Consider the following 20,976-nt stretch of genomic DNA (forward strand, 5'->3'; position numbering starts at 1 on the left):
TTGCTTAGTAGGGGCTGCAGGACCTAGCTTACCACCAAGCATGGCTTTGAGAACAGAGCCCTGGATGAGCCAGATGAAGACTGGCCCAGCCTAAGTGCCAGCCTGAGCTGAAGTTCTATTTCCTCAACTAACAATGGGAATTGAACCCTCACTGCAGGCAGAAATCTGGTCAGTGTGTGTGTGTGTGTGTGTGTGTGTGTGTGTGTGTGCATCTGCATGCAGAACGCTTGTTTTCTGTGTGCGCCTGGAATTTCTGTGCACCTACTGTGCAGAAAGGGTGAGCGTCCTGCCCCAGGGGCAAGGCTGCCATGTGTCAGGACAAGACCATGTGCATACGGCCCACAGGGAGAGGCCAGCGGCTTAGGGTTCTCACCTTCATCTCGCCATCGAACCAGCCATCTCAGTCCAGTGACCTTTCCCACTTCCTTCCCACAATCCTGTGCTTTGGCCTGAGCAGGGCTGCGGGAACACAGCAATGTTTACCTCTGCCACGTGTGCTAAGGGCGTGAACCTGCACACTCTGGGTCCCCAGCACCCACTTTACAGATTAGGAAACTGAGGCTCAAAGACACAGGAGGGCTTGGTGATGCCATCCAGCTAGAGAGCGGCTGAGCCCTAAGTCACACAGGGATCTGCAGACTCCACAGTCAAGGCGCAGTACAAAATTTGTTCCTCTCTCCAACACCTCCCCGCACCCCAGCTATTGCTAATCCTTCTGAGGGTGTGGGTCACACACCTCTATGGAGAGAGGATGCCCCACCTCTAGGACAGCTTGGTTTAGCTTTTTTTTCTGACTTAGAACCAAAGTTGGTCCCTTGGAAGCAGATGTGGCTGGGTTTGTGATGGGCCAGACGAGGGAGGGGAAAGGGCCGCAGCCCCAGTCAGCAGGTCCACAGTGAGCATGGGGAGCAGGGCTGAAGAAGGCTTTGCCTGACCCTCTGCTTGCTGCAGACTGGCCTTACCTAGGTGGCATTCTCTCCTACACGTGCAGATGGAGCGGTCCAAGGTGAGGCCGGACTCCCTGTGCTGTGGGATCCCGCTGTCATCCATACCTACTCACTCCAGCAAGCCCTGGTAGGCCTGGCAGTGAATGTCTGTCCCAGTCACCCTTCCAGCCAACAATGTCCTATCCTCTCTACAAATGTCCAAGCTAGCAGTTCTCAACCTGTGGGTCGTGACCCCTTTAGGGAGGCCACACATGTCAGATATTTATATTATGGTTGGTAACAGCAGCAAAATTACAATTGTGACGTAGCCACAAAAATAATTTTGTGGTTGGGGGTCATCACACCATGGGGAATTGTATTGAAGGGTCCCAGCATCAGGAAGGCTGAGAACCACTGTTCTAGGCTATCTGCACAGCCTCCCTTGCCTGCAAATTCACTGTGAACACCGCAGCTAAAAGAGCCCTTCCATGCCAGTGCCCTGCAGCCTCAGGTCCACACTCGAATTCCTGACTTTCCACCTCGTTCCTGGGGATGAACCATGTGAGCACGTGCAAAGTGCGGCCCTATATAGGTCCTGCAATCCCACCCCCCTCAGAAATCCATTCAGGAAAAAAACCCTTGCTCCAGAGTCTTCTTGTTCCCCTCTTCCAGGGCCGTTCTCACTGTCAAAAGATGCTGCCAGGTCTTTCTTCTTCAAACTGAACAGAGATCCCTCTGGTCCCCCATCTGCATTTAGCCCACAGCCCTGTTTATCCTACCCTCTCTGCTGGGGTCTGCACTGGCCATCTCTAGCCCTCTCCCATCAGGCTTCTGCCCTCATCTGGTCCCCATTCCCTCCACGTGACCAGGGGCACACACCGGTCCTCCCCAGCACTCACTGTCCTGGGTCCACTTTCTTCCCTGTGTCCCTTGCTTCTGTCATGCTTCCCACATTCTGGAGATGTGGCCACCAGCCACTTGGTGTCCCGGCATAACATAGTGCCCACAGCCGTGGAGGACATTCCATCTCCTGTGGAGGGCTCATGAGGTCCATCAGGTCAGGATCCAGCTGTGGACCAAATGTCATGCTGGGGATTGAGCCATGTGGCATTGCATGTGACAGATGGAGTCATGTGTTAGTCCCCTCTGCCCGGGTAACGGTCTCTGGTGCCCACTACACCTACCTCTGCAAGAATGGGATTGGCCCCTGGTCCATCCAGAATTTTGATGGATGAGAGCAATAGAGAACAGGAAGAGGAGTGACAGGACTCGGGAACGAGGGGCCCTCAGAGGGGAGTTCCTGTCACACACTTCTCAACAATGCCTGACCAGACCAGAACAGCCGAGGGGAAGGGAGGGCCCGGAAAGAGACACCAGACAGCTCTGGCCCAGGGAGCAGCAACACAGTATAGAGACGCAGTCCAGGGCACTGGCGCCAGGCTCTCCTCTGCCAGTCACCTGGGGAGACTTGAGGCCAATCGCTCAGCCTTGGGAGACCTCTTCTGTCCCCACCTGGACAGGTTTCAGAAAGCGTTGGGATGAAGGGCTATGTGAAGTGGCATCCAAGATCCCACCTTTGGACGAAAATAGCAGTTCTCTCTGGTACTTACGGGAGTTCCTTCCAGAGAAGGCAGGGCCCCGGCATCGGAACAAGTTCCCTGGGACCCCTGCTTATCTCTTCCTAAAGCTCTCCTAGCTCTAGAAATCAGTGTTCTCCTCAGTCCCATGAGCAGAGCCCCAATTACCCTGCTTGCTTTGAAAGGCAGATTTCTAGTCCTTGACACAACCTAACAATCACTGAAGTCCAGGATTCATGACCATAAAGCCATTCCCACCAGTGAGAGGCAAGCCTGAGGGACCTGAGGCTGAGGGGTGGGGGGTGGGGGTGGGGCTTAAATTCACACTCAGGTGTAAACGACTGTTAAATGGTCCTTTACCAAGACAGATCTTGTTAGTGGGGGAACAGGGCAGGGTACAGACAGAAAGGAGAGAAAACTAGGAAAAAAATCACTCAAGAGATGGTATAATAGTATACAGCCATAATCAGCACTTGAAAGGCTGAGGAGGGAGGCTTGTGAGTTTGAAGGCTGCATAGAAAACCCCACCTCAAAATACACACACACACACACACACACACACACACACACACACACACACACACACATATATATACACATGCATATGCGAAAACTCTGTAGGAAAGAAAGGGGAAAGGCAGTTACGTGGATGTTGGCTAACTTTCTTTTAACCTTGCCATGTCTCTAAGAGTCTCTCTTCTCCACATTGCCTGCCAAACTGATCCCACCCAAGACCCAAGAACCGAGAGGGAGGAGGTTACTGTCCCCATTTTATATGTGAAGAAACCCAGGCCGAGAGGCAGCCAGACGGCCTGCCCAGGGACATTCCTCTACCAGTCATTTGCTGACACCTGATCAGGTTCCAGTTCAGGGAGGCCTGACCCACGGCTTACCCCAGGTCACCAAACCCAGAACCAAGAGCTAATTCCGCAGAAACACCCTCCACATACCATCCAGAGTGCCGTCTGTCCCTGCCTTATCCTTCTAGAAGCCAACCAGTTTCCAGGCTTCTCTTCTTATTCATCTCTTCTGCTTTCACACACTAAAGACAGAGTGTGTGGACGACTCTGAGAACAAGTGCCAGAGAGCTACTAACCCCCATGAGGGCCTGGTATCACAGTATCACCCTCAGCTACGTAGTGAGTTCAAGGCCAGCCTGGGCTACATGAGATCCGGTCATGAAAAATAAAAATAAAAGCCCCCATGAGGGCAATATTCCATCCCATCTGCCATAGACAAACCAAAGAGAGGAGCGTGGGATTGTGGGAGGGGCGTGAGAGCAAGTGCAATGGGGGCGGGGCACAGATGTGGAACTAAGGGAAGGTCTCCACTGACATGGAGAGAAGGAAGGCCGAAGGACAGGAGGAGGAAACAGCGCTTTTGTTCAGCTTTGGTCTGTGGGGTACCGTGACTGACTTCCAACTGCCCTGGGAGCTTCTGTGAAACGGACTTTGCTCTCGGATTTCTTCTAGCCTCCATCTGGCCTCCGTGGGCAGCCGGGGTCTGAGATGAAGCACTGGGGTCTGGGATGAAGGACTACGTCTCCTGTAGGGTAGATGGCAGCGGCTGGCAGAGCTTGGGGCTCTCCACACTGCTTTCCATCCTCAGGTGGTGTACAATAGCCTGGCTTGAGCTGGAGACAGAAAGTCCTTTTGTTAGGAACACAATGAATAATGGACACCTCGCTGTGTGGCGTGAGCGACCGTCAGGTGTGACACTGTGTTTCCAAGAGACTGGAGCTTTGTGGTGGTGGCGAGGTTATTTTTCCTCCTGGCTCTGTTTGTCCTGGCTCTTGCCTCTGCGATGGAAGTAGCTCTCACCGGGGCCCTCCAAGGACAACACCTGCTCTTCCTAGGTCCAACTGTCAAGCAGCTCGCTCCAGCCTGGCACACACAAAGGGGCTTTGTGGGTTCCCCATGGAGAGATGATGCAGAGGAGATTGTGAGTTCCCATTCCAGCAGTCACCTGTCCCCTGCAGGACACTATGTGGCAGAAAACCACTGTTAAGCAGGCTGTGGTCCTGCACTGTGATGGAGACAGGGGCATCTCAATTGGAGGTCAGCCTGGGCTACACAGTGAGGCCCTGTCTCAAAAAAAAAAAAAAAAAAAAAAAACCATAAAATAATAAGTAAATACAGACTTTTCGGGCATGTTGTAATATCTTGGGAAAAGGACGTTTCTCTCAAATGGAGACCCTGGGACACTGAGGAAGGATTCAGCGTTACTAACTGTTTCTGTGAAGTCATACCCTGTCTGTCCTGAATCTTAGATGCTCAGGGTTTGTTTCTTTTGATTTGTTTTACTCTTGCTACAGAGTTATAAAAACAAATCTTACTGGAAGTGCTATCATGCGCCTTTAATCCCAGCACTTGGGAGGTAGAGGCAGGCAGATCTCTGTGAGTTGGAGGCCAGTCTGGTCTACAAATGAGTTCCAGGACAACCAGGGCCGTTACACAGAGAAACTTTGTCTCAAAAAACCAACCAACCAACCAACCAATCAAACAAACAAACAAATAAAACAGAATTAAAAAAAACAACAACAACTTTTGGGCCAGTGAGATGGCTCAGTGGCTTAAGTGTTTGCTGTCAAGCTGACAACATGAATTTAATCACTGGCACCCATATGGTGGAAGAAGAGAACCAATTTCTGCAAATTGTGTACACTTACACACACACACACACAAAATAAGCAAATAAGTAAGTACAATTTTAAATCTTTAGATTTTTTAATTTATGAGTACATCTCTGTACCTGCATGTCTCCATGGCTGTGCACATGTGACCAGGTACCTTTGGAGGCCAAAAGATGGTGTCAGCGTCTCCTGGAACTGGTTAACAGGTGGTTGTGAGCCTCTCATCCTGGGTGCTAGCAATGTTCTTAAGTGAGGAGCCAACTCTCCAGCCCCCGATCTTAAAATTAAATGTAAATAAATAAAAATTACTCTCAATGCACTGACATCACAAATATTTCATTAATCAGTGAAGCAGACCTGGACTGGGTCTCTGAGCTGGTCTGCAGGCTGTACGTGGGCCACACATAGTATCCTGGAAGGCTGTAGCCCTTTCTTTGGCAGGCCTTTTTTTAGACTGGCCTTGACTTTGGACTTCTAGCCCACTGCCTCTACCTCCCAAACACTGAAATTAACAAGCGTGTGCCACAATGCTGGTTTTTAAACTGTGCGGGGGTGGGGGGGGTGGGGGGGTGGGGGGGTATGTGTACAGTGTGTTTATCAACAAGGTGTTGTCAAGCTACTTGCATTCAGATCTCAGCCCCGCCCATGAGCTTCCCCTGTGAGCTTAAAATTCGTAATTGAATTATGAGTCTCAATTTCATTATTGCAGAGTGAGGGCAATACAAAGGGCACCTAACTCACAGCATTTAGGTGAAGATTAAAATAATTACCACAGGTAAGCCAAGTGTGGCAGTGAAGGCCTGTGATGTTTGGAGGGTGAGGGCTGGAACATTTCCAGGAACTGAAGGTCATCCTTAGCTGCAAATGAACTGAAGATGAGCCTGAGCAACATGGGGCCCTATCTAAAACAAATAGATAAATAAATACATAAAATTACCTACTTTTATGCCCAATACAGAAACCAGCCAAGAGATGTTACTGTTTTTTTAATGATTTATGTATTTGTTTTTATGTGTACAGACATTTTGCCTGCATATATGTCTGTGTACCACATGTGCATGCACAATACCTATGGAGGCCAGAAGAGGGTGTTGGATCCTCTTGAACTGGACTCCCAGTGGTTGTAGGTGCTGGGGATAAAACCTGGGCCCTCTAGAAGAGTAGCCAGTGATCTTAACTGTTGAACCATCTCTCCAGCCCCAGATGCTTTCTCCCTCCCTCCTCCCTCCCTCCCTCCCTCCCTCCCTCCCTCCCTCCCTCTCTACCTCCCGCCCTCCCTTCCTTCCTCTATCTATCTATCTATCTATCTATCTATCTATCTATCTATCTATCTATCTATCTATCTATCTATCTATCTCTATAGACAGTCTTACTATGTAGCCCTGTCTGGCTTGAAACTCACAAAGATCCTCCTGCCTCTACCTCCCAAGTGCTGGAATTAAAGGCATTCCATTATGCCTGGCTTATTTTTTTAAACTATTATTAGATTGTTGTTATTACCATTTATGAATACATGTTATTTTCCAGATAAATTCTATTTCAAAACATTACACCATCATTTCAAGTCATCATAACATTTCAGGCTTGTCTAAAGTGAACTTAGTGGCCTGCCCAGTACTAGATAGACTACAAGAAAACTTGTATTTAATATGGTTTCAAAACCAGCTCCTTTTGGCTCTTATACCTGCTTGCTTTCTTTCTTTCTTTCTTTCTTTCTTTCTTTCTTTCTTTCTTTCTTTCTTTCTTTCTTTCTTTCTTTTTTTTTTTTTTTTTTTTTTTTTTTTTTTTTTTGTCCAGAGACTTCTCAACTTTTATTGGTCCCTTAGTCCCCAGGGGTCGCCTCCTTGTCAGCCTCAGTGCCTCAGAACTCTAGTGTCGTTGGTTTCGGACACAACTTTGCCATCCATGACCTTGTGGGTGGTTGTCCTCTGGACAGTTTGCAAGGAGTTACTGGAGTCCAGGGCAACATTGAAACTGAAGTCTTCCCCATCTTCCAGCAAGTGGTGGTAGGTGGCAATCTCAGTCTCAAGCTTGCCCTTGATGTTCAGCAGGGCTTCATATTCCTGGGTCTGGTGCTGCCCCTCTGCCCGGGTTTGGGCCAGCTCTGACTCCAGGTGCAGAAGGACCCCAGTGAGCTGCTCCATCTGCATGCTGTATCGGGCCTCCACATCCCTAACGCTGTTCTCCAAGCTGATCTTCTGATTTTTCATGGCTTCCAGGTCAATCTCCAAGGCCTGGAAGGTGTGCCTCAGGTCCATGAGTGTGGTCTCAGCATCTCTGATTTCAGCAGACTGGGTGGTGACTACTGTGGTGCTCTCCTCAATCTGGACCAGTATTTGTCCAGTTCCTCAGGAGCCTTCTGAGTCAGCTCCTCATATTGGGCCCGGATGTCAACCATGAACTTGCTGAGGTCCTGAGATTTGGGGGCATCCACTTCCGCGGTCAATCCAGAACTGGCAATCTGGGCTTCCAGTCCTTTGACTTCATCCTCGTGATTCTTCTTCATGAACAGCAGTGCCTCCTTGAGGGCTTCAATTTCTGGCTCCAGCTGCAGCCTCGTGATGTTGGTGTCATCCACTACCTTTTCGGAGCCTGTGGATGTCGCTCTCCACAGACTGGCACATGGCCAGTTCTGTCTCATACTTGACTCTGCAAGTCAGCAGCAAGATGAGCATTGTCGATCTGCAGGACGATTCGGCATTGTCCACAGAATTTGCAAAGATCTGAGCCCTTAGGTCCTCCATGATCTTGAAATAGTGGCCCCAGTCTCTGACGCCCTGGGACCCCTTCTTCTCCAGATGTTCCCGGATTTTGCTCTCCAGTCTCCTATTCTCGGTCTCCAGGCTCTTCACCCTGTCCAGATAGCTGGCCAGGCGGTCGTTCAGCTCTTGCATGGTCTCCTTCTCGGTCTGGATGCCACCCATTCCAACCAGGTCTGCAGACCCCATGGAACCACCCCAGACGCTTGTGGCGCGGGACACGGAGATCTGGGAACCGGAGCCCCCAGCACCTGCATAGACACTGGCCGCGCTGCTGGCAGGACGGACCCGCTGGCTGGGTGTCTGCACAGAGCCCTGACACCCGTAGTTGGTGGAAAAGGTGGTGGAGTGGGTGGTGAAGCTCATGTTGTCTGGAGAGGAGAGCAAAGCGAGAGACCGAGACAGGAGTTTGGTTGGCCGTATACCTGCTTTCTTAGAGCTGATCCGTGCCCACCTGAACCCAACTGTTAACTGACTGCTTAATATGTCTTGTATATTCACACAAAGCTTGGATACTATCCAAAGTAATTTACCACCATCCCCGTACATGGCTGCTGTCAGAGTAGACAACATCCTTTCCCCAAGCTGGGAAGGGTAAAGAAGGCTGGTTTGTTTTAGTGCCTAGAAGCACAATGTGCCCAAAGCCTATGACCTCACTTCTCTGATAACCACAGCAAAATTCTCTCTTTTTTTTTTTTGCTGTTAGAGTCCTGGAGAAGTCCCACAAAACACCATCATTCATGTATGCAATCAGCAAGAGTGTTTATTATTCCAGCATGCTGGGACCGACCATCCTACACAAGGCAAAATGGCAACCTCCAGAGAAGCTCACAGGCTCCTTTTAAGCACAGCTAAGGGGAGTTCCAGGGCAGTTAGATCATCTCAGGCTTAAGCAAGTGGCAATTGTTGTGCCCAGATCGTAACCCCCAGAGAGACCACCAAGGATGAGCATACCAGAATGCAAAAGCAAGGTTTACTTCTGCTTCAAGTCATGACAGGGAACTCATCTCAAGCCATCTCAAGTGAGGCAGGGAAGAGTTACTCTTTCTTGGGGAAGTTAGTTTTTATAGGCAAACCCCATAAAATTTCTTAGAGGGGAGGGGGTTAGTATGGGTCCATCCTTGATTGGTCCAGTTTTTCCCGGGCCTGGACTTTATCTTATTCTAGCTTATCTGTTTGCCCTGTCAGGAGTTTTACAACTCATCTCCAGGGTCTGGTCATGTTATCTCTGGAGAGGGGCATCTTGTGGTTAATTGGTTACCATCAGACATCCTGACTCTGTTCTTTTGAGTTCCTGGGGCTGGCACCATCATTTCTGGGGACTTGAAACTGGCCTGGGTCTATCTATATTGAGATATCTTTGTCTAAGGCCCCCTTTTTGAGACAATAGAGTAAGGGTCTTGTGCCTAGATCTCATCCCCAAAGCTGCCACTGGAGACTTTAGGTACAGAATGCAAAAGTAAGGTATATTCTAAGTTTACAAGCCTCCAGGGAGGCTCTTCCAAATCTCTCACTCACAGCAGGAAGGTTGGAAGGAGAGCTCCCCTTTCTTTGTGAGGCTAGTTCTTAAAGGCACAGACCATATAATTTATTTTAACCCACCTCCCTTTTTTTAGTCTTTTGGTCAAATATCCTGACTCTGTGTTTTCCAAAGTCCCTGTAGCAGATACAGCCACCTGAGGAAAAGGGGTCTAAGTTCTTATCTACACTTAGGAATCCTGGTTTAAGCTTCTCTTTGTCTGTAGGGGATAGAGTGGGGGGGTTTACTGAGGTATCACAGCAATCATATTAGTACATTCTAATTGGTTAGGGCTAGTCAGGAGTTGGTTAAGGCTACGGTTTTTCCACTTTTGAGTGGGCCTGAACAAGTCCTAGGCGTTGTCTTTATTTGGTTATTACCTTGAGCAGCAGACTGTGGGGGCTGGCTCAGTGGCCCAGGCTTGGTGCATCCTATCTCCCTGTCCCTGCTGTCAGGGTCGTTGAAGATTGATTGTCCTTTGTCTGTGGCTTCCTCAGAAACTGCCTGCTCAGTTCCAAGAAGCAGGGACAGAGGCCTGGTTCTAAATCGAGTTATTAGGACAGGCTGTCATGATATTTGCCTGGCCCTCTCATCTACTAATCTAAAATTAAGTTTTTGTGCTGAAGAGATATCACAGTGGGTAAAGGCACCTGCCACCAAGCCCGACAACTGAGTTTAGTCCCCAGAACCTACTTGGTAAAGAACCAATTCCTGCATTGTCTTCTGGTACACACACACACACACACACACACACACACACACACACACACACACACAAATTTATTTTCCCATAAAATGTTCCTTCTGGGAGAGAATCTGAATTGGTTTGGCCTGCTGGAGACCTTGTTGCTTACAGCTAGATGGTAATGTAGTCACAAATGAAAGGTCTGAAGCTTTTTCTTTTTCTTTTCTTTCTTTCTTTCTTTCTTTCTTTCTTTCTTTCTTTCTTTCTTTCTTTCTTTCTTTCTTTCTTTCTTTCCTTCCTTCCTTCCTTCCTTCCTTCCTTCCTTCCTTCCTTCTTTCTTTCTTTCTTTCTTTCTTTCTTTCTTTCTTTCTTTCTTTCTTTCTTTCTTTCTAACTGTTTTGTTTCTGCTGTGGAGCATGAGAAGAGGGTTGCAAAGCCTGAGGGCATCTGAGCAGGGCAGGAGTGAGAACTATTTAGCAAAGAGGCATGATTTCACTCACTCAGACACAATGTGTTCACAGCGGTGGGTCCCAGTTCTGAATACATTTTAAGTTCATCTAGAGCGTGTAGATTAGATTGTGGTTAATACAATACAAAGGCTGGTTTCACAATAGCTTATTGACATTGCATGCTTTCTCAAACAATGGATAATGTGGTGTTTAAAGTTGAAAAGTATTCTCTTGTACTTGAAGAATTGCTGGAGGCAAGATCCACTGACCAATACTCAAAAAGAGAATGAAATGTCACAGAGAAACAGAACACAACCTCAGAGTAGCTTCTGGAGTCCTTAATTACCACAGTGGAGTTAATAGTTGTCCTCACATTGATGCCCCTCTCCTGGGAAGCAGAAGCCAATTCTCTTACCCTTGAATGAGGACTGGACTCAGGCTCAATTCTCAAATAAGGAAAAGGAGAGTAAAGAAACCTGCCAGCAGTCACGACCTTGGAACCACGTGACTAAGGTTAACATCACGGCCACAAAGGGGTATTGCTATCATGTATCAACAACATGACTCGAGGAGAGGAGCACGTCATCCCTGTGACCTTCTTCCTCCAAACCAATAACCGCAGTCTGATTCTGAGAAACATTAGATAAGGCCTCGGGGGACATTCTACAAAAATAGCTAAACAGTGCACTTCCCAGGGCCAAGGTTGCGGGGCCTGGGGGTTCACAACCTGTAATCCCAGCACTTGGGAAGCTAAGCCAGACAGATGGCCATGAGTTCAAAGTTAACCTGATCTGCAGAGTGAGACCTTTTCTCAAAAGATAAACAGAAGATTGTGCAAAAGCAAGACTCAGAAATTATCATAGATAGGAACACTAAGAGCCTGACAACCGAATACAATGTGTATGTAGCCTAGGAGGAATCTTGGAAATAGACACACACAGACACACACACACACAGCAGTGAAGAAATTGGTAAAAATCCAGATGAAGTTCATAGTTTAGTTAGTAGTGTGTTAAAATTTATATTTAGATTTATGTGTATGTGTGAGTGCCTGTACCTATATAGGTATACCATGTATATGCCAGAAGGGAGCATCATATCCCCTGGAACTGGAGTTACAGGTGGTTGTGAGTTACCATCTATTGGGTCCTAGGAACCAAGCCTGAATCCTCTGCAAGAGCAATCGCTCTGAGTCATCTCTTTGGCCCCTGGTTAACGTGCAGGGTTACAGGACATTAAGGGGAGACGGAGCAAGGAACTCTTTGTTTAATATTTATGACATTTTTGTTGTTGTTGTTCTAAGGACCGCGGGCTGGACTCCATCTAACTATGTAGCTGACAATGCCCTAGAAGGCTTGATTCTCCTGCCTCTACTTCCTGAGATTTGGAATTTTGGGCATATGCCACAACTCCTGGTTTTTGAAGTACTGGGAATCAAACCTAGGGCTTTTTTACACTTGCTGAGTCTGCACTCTGGCAACTGAGTCCTATCCCTACCCCTGTAGCTCTTCTTTAAATATAAACACATTGCAAAGTAATAGGTTAAAAATAGCCATGTGGAGGCCTGGAGAGATGGCTCAGCAGTTAAGAGCACTTTGATGCTCTTGCAGAGGACCAAGGTTTAGTTTCCAGTGCCCACAGGCATGTGTGTGTCACAAAGACATACTTGCAGACAAAACACTAATGCACATAAAAATAAACAAAAGTTTTAATTCCAGAACTTGTATTCAATACTGGTTTTCATAGGTCCCTGAGTTCACCAAAAGTGTCAAGAAGGGTTGTGGGGGAGGGACAGGCAGCAAGATGATTCAGTGAGCAAAGTGCCTACCATATCACCAAGCTTGAAGGCCTAAGTTTGATTCCTGGGACCCACATGGTGGAAGAAGAGACCTGAGTCCCTCAAGTTGTCCTCTGACCTCCATACATACACAGTGAAATGCATGCCCACACACATGAGCACTCACACCAAATGAACATAGAAAAAAAAAAATCAAGGCTAGAACTGGCCCCCAAAATGTGGCATGTGCAAAGTACTCAGTTCATGCTGGCGTAGCAGAGTACTATGTGGAGTTTTCCTCTTCGCCTTTTAAATTGTTGGTGCTGTGGACCAAACCCAGGGCAGAGTTCCACCCCTGTGCTCCACTGCCAGCCCCTGGTATTAGGTTTCTGTAGTCGGTACAGAAAATCTCACTTGGTAGTGGAGTGCATTTAACTTTGATTTAAGGTGAAAACATTCAAAACCCTTCTAGTTTATCCCCCTGACACTCAGACAAAGCCCAGGGCCTCACACACCACCTGTCCTCTTGGCATTTGAACATAAGCACATTATTATCTACAATAGCCCTCTTGCAGTTGAACCCTGGCCCTCGCTTCTCTTATCTCACTGTAATTTAGGGCTCTACCACATGTCTTCATGGCTCCCTAGCCCTTGGCTTTACTTTTTTTTCCCATTCACAAGAAAGAAGGAAAGGAAGGAAAGAAAAAGAGGAAGGAAGGAAGGAAGGAAGGAAGGAAAGAAAGAAAGAAAGAAAGAAAGAAAAGGAGGAAGGAAGGAAGGAAGGAAGGAAGGAAGGAAGGAAGGAAGGAAGGAAGGAGGCAAAGAGGTAACGTTAGCTGAGGGTGTTTGTTGTTCTTCCACAGGACCGCATGTACGTGTGATATGCCAGTGTGTGTGCCTATGAGTGCATCTGTGGAGGCCAGAGGTTGGCATCAGGAGTCCTCCTATTGATCTCTGCCTTATTTTCTGAGACAGTGTCTCTCACTGTAACTGCAGTTCCCCACTTTTGGTTAGACTAGATAACTGTGAAGGCCCTGAAATCTGCTCTCTCCATCCCCCACCCCTGAGGTCACATGCAAGATCTTTCACTTGGGTGTGGGGATCAGAGCTCAGGTCCTCATGCTAGGTAGCAAGTACAATACCTACAAACCGCCCCTTTGTTCGATTTTATTTGTTTATTAATTTTTTGAGACAAATTCTCTCTATGTCATCCTAGCTGTCCTGGAAATCACTATGTAAACTAGGCTGGCCTCAAACTCACAGAGATCTGCCTGCCTCTGCCTCCTGAGTACTGAGATTAAAGACATACACCACCATCACCCAGCAAATTTTTATTTTAATGGATAAATAACTGTATACATCCATGGGTCACAATGCCCTGTTTGATTGAATACTTGTGATGTAGAATGATTGATTCAGTCCTCTCACATGCTTGTTTTTCATTCTGTTTGTCTGTTTGAGTCAGGATCTTACTATGAAGCCCTGGCTAGCCTAGAATTCACAATGTAGACCCAGGCTGGCCTTGAACTCAGAGATCTACCTGCCTCCGCGTCTCCACCATGCCTACATGCTTGTCTTTTAGTTATTTGTGGTGATTAGGCTAGACTCTTAAGGGATGCCAGAATTATTTTTGAAGAGTCATTAAATATAAGAATCAAGAGGTAGAGAGCATCAGGTATCTTGATCTTCTCTCTAAACATCAAGACATGAATTTGGTCAGCCATGGGGACAAAGTTCGGCTGAAGACGAGGAAGAGGCGGTTCCTGTCAGACAAGGAGTTCTTGAGAACTAAGACGTGGGACAAAGAGCCTGACCTTGAGGTTCCAGCTTTGAGGCAGCCCCTCCCCTTGTCCACTGGTTCAGAACACCCAGGAGAAGCAGAAAGAGGACCCTAGAGCAAAGAGGTTTGGGCCTGGTCCATGAAAAGGTATCACCTCAAAGAGGCCCTGACCCGGAAGGAGGAGCCACAGAGGCAGAATGGCGATGAGGCTAAATTAGGGAGCGAAAAGATCACATCTCACGCTGGAGTAGGGGCAGCCCCCACTGGCAGATGCGCAGTCTAAGGACGACCTCTAGTCCTGAGCTGACCACTGTTCCAAATAAAAGTCAATATTGTCATTTAATTTTTGTTGCTTTGATGTAATTTCAGGTTGACGGCAGAGCTGTAAGAATAGTGCAAAGAATCTCAAGCTCCCTTCCGCCCGGTTCCCTCGAAGTGTTTTCTGCCTTTGCACCATTCTTGTGAGTGAGCGCAGGTTTTCCAGAAATCTGTATTTTATTGTGTTTGCTGTGGTGGGGATCACAAGAGCTACCATACACGTGTGGAGGTCAGAAGACAACTTGTGGGAGTTGGTTCTCTCTCTCCTCCACATGAGCCCATCCCGAGGCTCAAACTCAGGTCCATCAGGTCTGGCAGCAAGCTCCTTTGCCTTGCTGAGCCATCCTGCCAGCCCTTCCTGAAATATCTAAAAGTTGTTAACATAGTATCTCTTTTTTATTAAATAACTCAGTGTGGGGGACTAGAGAGACGGCTCAGCAGTTAAGAGCACTTGTTGCTCCTGCAGAGGACCCGGGCTCAGATCCCAGCACCTACAGGGTGGGTCACCATCCATAACTGCAGTGCCAGGGGACCCGATGTCCTTTTCTGACTTCCCAGGGCACCAGGAGCAGAGATGGAACACATATACATTTAGGACAGCATTCACACACATACAATGAATAAATCTAAAAGATATTTTTAATTAAAATGATAGTTCTGAATGTATGGCCCCCAAAAGACATAACCACAATACAATCATCAAAACCGGAGAATCTGGGCCGGCTGGATGGCTGCAGGTGAAGCTGTTGCTGCCAAGCCTGAACTGAGTTCACTCAAGTCAAGCTGGAAGGAGAGGACCAGTTCCGCAGACTTGTCCCATGACCTCCACTTACATGCTGGAGCCTGTGTTCACCTGCACTCACACACACAACAATAATAAACAAATTTGAAAAAAATAAGAGTTAGCCAAGTGTGGTGGCGCACATCTTTAATCCCAGCACTCAGGAGGCAGAGGCAGGAGGAGCTCTGTGAGTTCAAGGCCATCCTGGTCTGCAGAGTAAGTTCCAGGACAGTCAGGGCTACATAAAGAGACCCTGTCTCAAAAAAAAAAGGATAATTTAGAACTATGTAATATAATAAATCTACAAATTTATCTTAAATTTTACCAATCGTCCTCATATATCCCTTAAAACAAAATAAACAAAAAACAAATGTAAGATTATCTATTGCACTTAACTGTCACAAACAAGTTTTAACTCACAAATAGACCAGGGAAGGAGTTGTGTCTGCATTTGTAAACACAAATCCTGCAGTGTGGGGGCTAGCCCACTGTGTTAGTGACCACAGAAGTGTGAACCATAGCGACATGGGATGTAGCTCAATCCATAGGGTGCTCAGTTAGCATACGCTAACCTGGGTTCCATCCTCATCACCACATAAACTAGACGTCACCAGTAATCACAACACTAGGCATGGAAGAAAGGAAAAAGAGGACAGGAGTTCAAGGCTATGCTTGGCTGGCCAGCACGTTGGAGGTCAGCCTGACTGTTAGAGACCCTATCTATCTTAAAAACAAACAAAACCAGAAAAACAGTCAACAAAAGTTCAGGCCCCTTTATCTCTGTGTGAATTCTGCTTAGTCATTCCCTGTCAGCCAGCTATACATGGAGAAAATGAAGGGGGGGGGGCGGGGGCAGATGTTTTCAAGTTATATAGAAAACCGTCTTTGCAATGAGCTGGTGTGTGCAGGCTCTTAGGAGATTGAGCCTGTCCGAATCTCTTTCTTGCCTTCCGCAGGACCGAGAGCTCAGCAGGGCAGGACCTGACCCCAGCACAGTTCACCTCACTCATGCCTTGTCTCTGTGTCGCTCTGGACCCTGAGCAGGAGCTTCCAGGGGCTTTGGTCCTGCAGTCCCCGGATATGAAACGGACCTTGCTGTGCTACCGAGCAGAGGCATGTTTACAGGCACCGGGCCTTGCACGCGTAACAGCTTCTCATTACGGGGTTCGTTCCTTCCTCTCAGCCCCTCTGGGCACTCAAGTCTTCCACTCTAAGCCTGCTTCTTCATCTGCAAAAGACAGTCAGGGATAGCCGCTCCTGGATGTTGAGAGGACAGGAGGGGAACTTGGTGCTGAGGAGCGCCCACAGCAGAACTATCTTGACAGAGCTTATGACTGACAGGCTGGTGACACAGAGAAGTGTTTTGGAATCCTGGCCTGGCAAGAATGTGAGCAAACCTGTTCCCTCTCCTACTGCTTCAGGCTCCAGCCCTTGACTTCCTGGCCTGTCACACACACACACACACACACACACACACACACACACACACACACACACTTTTTATTTATTTATTTATTTTTATTTATTTATTTATTTTTCCTTTGTTTGTTCACTTGGTTGGCTTTTTTGAGACAAGTTGGTCTTGAACTCTTGATCCTCCTGCACCACCAAGCCTCCCCCCGACCCCCGACCCCTGGCTGTATTTATTTATTTGCTCACTCATTAATCAGTGTAGTTTCCTAGGTGTCAGATATTATTATAAATTTTTTCCTCTTTTTTTATGTTGTTGGAACATTATAAAATTTAACCATTTATGCCTTACACATTACAAACTTTTTACCTCCTGCTTTTGCATTTGACTTTCTTAAAAGGTTTTTGTTATTTTATCTGTAGGGTGTGTTACTTCTGTGTGTACCAGTGTGCCACATGTGTGCACCTGCAAAGGCCAGAAGAGGGCATCAATCAGATCCCCTGGAACCAGAGTTAACAGACGACTGTGAGCCACCTTGTAGGTACTGGGAATCAAACCTGGGTCCCCTGGAAGAGAAGCCAGCCCTTTCAACCTCTGAGCCATCTCTCTAGTCCCCGTGTTTGATGGTCTTACTTAAATGAATTTAGCCTCGGCCTGAGCAAGACTTCGGTTTGTTTAAATGCAGCTACAGTAAAAAGAATGAGTTTGCCTGGGTGCTATCTGATATTTACCTTGGATCACCCAAGGGCATAGCGGCCTTCCTTCGTCTCTTCTCTCCACATCCGTTACTGTTTTTAAGAAAAGGACAAGGTTTGGCAGCATTGACCTTCCACTCCTAACCCTGTGAGAAGTCTGACTCTGAAACCTCAGCAAGGGACACGGAGGGTGGACAGACTCATGTTGTGCCCAGATCGTAACCCCCAGAGAGACCACCAAGGACGAGCATACCAGAATGCAAAAGCAAGGTTTATCTGTTACAAGTCATGACAGGGAACTCATCTCAAGCCATCTCAAGTGAGGCAGGGACGAGTTACTCTTTCTTGGGGAAGTTAGTTTTTATAGGCAAAACCCATAAAATTTCTTAGAGGAGAGGGGGTTAGTACGGGTCCATCCTTGATTGGTCCAGTTTTTCCCGGGCCTGGACTTTATCTTATTCTAGCTTATATGTTTGCCCTGTCAGGAGTTTTACAACTCATCTCCGGGGTCTGGTCATGTTATCTCTGGAGAGGGGCATCTTGTGGTTAATTGGTTACCATCAGACATCCTGACTCTGTTCTTTTGAGTTCCTGGGGCTGGCGCCATCATTTCTGGGGACTTGAAACTGGCCTGGGTCTATCTATATTGAGATATCTTTGTCTAAGGCCCCCTTTTTGAGACAATAGAGTAAGGATCTTGTTGTGCCTAGATCTTGTCCCCAAAGCCGCCACTGGAGACTTTAGGTACAGAATGCAAAAGTAAGGTGTATTCTAAGTTTACAAGCCTCCAGGGAGGCTCTTCCAAATCTCTCACTCACAGCAGGAAGGTTGGAAGGAGGCTCCCTTTTCTTTGTGAGGCTAGTTCTTAAAGGCACAGACCATATAATTTATTTTAACCCACCTCCCTTTTTAGTCTTTTGGTCAAATATCCTGACTGTGTTTTCCAAAGTCCCTGTAGCAGATACAGCCACCTGGGGAAAAGGGGTCTAAGTTCTTATCTACACTTAGGAATCCTGGTTTAAGCTTCTCTTTGTCTGTAGGGGATAGAGTGGGGGGGGGGGTTTACTGAGGTATCACAACTCAGAGAACTGGTAGCTGGCTGGTCAACAGCACCAAATGTGTCCACCACGTTTCCAGGGCTGAGCTGTGACTCAGGAAGCGGCTCTCCCCTAGGATTGGTCTGTTAAAGCCCCCTGCGGGCACCACAACAAATGAGGAAGCATGTCCCCAGGGGTTTAGGTAACCCTTAAAGCAGGAACCACCACTCTGCGTTGCACTCTCAGAATCTTCCAGTTTTTCTAGAGGCACTGAAATCCCAGCTAGAAGCATTTCACTCCCAAAGAAACTCTGCTCTGAGAAGGGACTGGGCCACATGAAGCTGCTAACGGCCTCCAAACACCCAGGCTTGCTCACTCAACGCTTCCTTCTTGGGTCCCTGCTCAGCCCACACGCTTCTTCTTTGGCCCCGGATCCTGTCTGTTTTCTGCAACCCGGGATCTTTTGTTCAGATGACAGAGCTAGATGTGGGAGTCTGACTTTGAGGGGCCCCAGCAACAGCCATGCATGCCATTTGACTCCCCAACTTTGGATTAGGACAAACAGAGCCCAGACAGTCAGCTATGGGTCCAGGCAGGGAAGGAGCATGTGGACTTGCTTGGGAGGTCCACTTGGGACCCCCATTTAAAGAGAGGACGGGTCCAGAACACTATAGAGAAGCGCAGGGAAGGTGGGCATTTGCAGAGAGCCGGCTGTTATGAGGACTTCTGGTTCTCCCACCCCGGTAAGAGTCTCTGTAACTTAGGCCTGCCCTTGAGAAATGGTCTTGACTCCATGTATTGAGTGACACTTTGCTGAGACTGGCTGGAGTGGATGTCTGCTGTGTGTTAGCAAATCAATGGCAGACGCAGTGAAGCCCATCCTTCAGCCTTCCAAATTAGACTTGGCAAGCTAGAAGGGACCGATGACTGAAACGCCACCTCCTTACATTGGCTAGTGCGTCTAACACAGCGGTTCTCAACCTGAGGGTTGGATGACCCTTTCACAGGGGTCACCTAAGATCATTGGAAAATAGATATTTACACTGTGATTCATAACAGTAGCAAAATTACAGCTATGAAGTAGCAATGAAAATAATTTTATGGTTGGGGGGTCCTCACAACATGAGGAACTGTAGTAAAGGGCCACAGCATTAGGAAGGTTGAGAAACACTGCTCTAACAGAGCCCAGCACAGTGGTCCTGGCAATCTCAGAATTTAGGATAGCTAGGCAGGAATTCCAAGAGTTCAAAGCTAGCTTAGGTTCCATTGTGAGATCCTGTCTCAAATATAACAAGTCCCTAACATAGGAGTCATCAGTCCAGCCTGGGATGACTTGTCCCAGACCTGTACAAGCTCAGGACCCACCTAGGGACACCCTCTCCCAAGTGCTCTGAGGGACTGGCCCAGCTTCCTGTCAGGCAAACCTGAGTCTTCACATATCCATCCCTTCCTGTCAGGATGACCTTAAGCAAGATACTTGACCTCTCTGACACTTGCTTTCTCTTGTCTATTTTTCCTTTCCTCCAGCCCCCCATTGATTAATTAATTGATTGATTGATTGATTGATTTCCTTCTGGCAGTCTCATGTAGCCCAGACTGGCCTCAAACTCCTGATCCTCCTGCCTCCACCCCCTGAGTGCCAGGATTATAGGCATGCTAGCTACCATGCCCGGGTATCTTCGGTGCTGAGAACTGAACCTAGGTTTTTGTGCATGTTAGGCAAGCATCCCACCAACTAAGTCATATCCTCAGTCACTTATTTTCTGAGACAGTGAGTCTCAAACATCCCAGACAAGCCTTGAACCCCGGATTCTCTTGCCTCTGCTTTCTGAATATTGATTTTATGGATGTGTCACATCATGCCTGGCTTCACTTCCTCACTTCTGCTGACTGAACGGCAGGATAGAGTGGGCCCTGAGGTCAGCTTCTGGCTCTACCACCACCTCAACTGATGGACTTGGGAAATGACATCACCCCTGCAAACCTCAGTGTCTCCCAAGTGAAGCGGGGCCAATAAAGCCTGCTTTAAGAGGTTGTTATAAGGCCTGAATGGAGCATGCAGAGTGCTTAGCACCGTGTCCACCCACAGTAAAAGTGCTCGGTGGGTGGTAGCCAGAATAATAATTTACCATGTAAAATACCTAGCACGAGGCCAGACACATAATTACTAATAAAAAAAAGGATGTGTTATAAATTGGTGCACAAGGGTTAGTGCAGAGGTTTGGCTGGACACGCTCAGCGGGATGCTGTGTGAAACAAAGGAGTCTTAGCCATTGCACGTTTTGAGTGACTCCCCAATAACCCGCACAAAGCTAATGTGACATCAAGTCGTAATAAGACAAGTATCGTCTCTAGAAGACAGGAGGTGGGGAGCCCAATCCCCCTCATCCCTAATCAGACAATATCTAGCTAAGGTATAGGGTCTGAAAAGGGGACTTCCTTTTTCATTCTTTTGTTCTTTGTTGTTGTTTTCTTTTGTTTTTCAAGACAGGGTTTCCCTTTGTACCTATGTAGCCCTCGCTGTCTGGTAGCTCACTCTGTAGACCAGGCTAGTCTCGGACTCACAGAAATCCCCCTGCTTCTGCCTCCTAAGTGCTGGGATGAAAGGTGTGGGCCACCACCCTTGGTTC

The 20,976-nt window shown here is 47.6% G+C and overlaps 1 pseudogene; it reads right to left on the reverse strand.

The window, feature by feature from the left end:
* Nucleotides 1–6,929: 6,929 nt before the first annotated feature.
* LOC114704949 lies at nucleotides 6,930–8,260 on the reverse strand (annotated as a pseudogene).
* Between the last annotated feature and the right edge of the window lie 12,716 nt (nucleotides 8,261–20,976).

The sequence above is a fragment of the Peromyscus leucopus genome, chromosome 2 (assembly GCF_004664715.2).
Source record: "Peromyscus leucopus breed LL Stock chromosome 2, UCI_PerLeu_2.1, whole genome shotgun sequence".
Classification (NCBI taxonomy): domain Eukaryota; kingdom Metazoa; phylum Chordata; class Mammalia; order Rodentia; family Cricetidae; genus Peromyscus; species Peromyscus leucopus.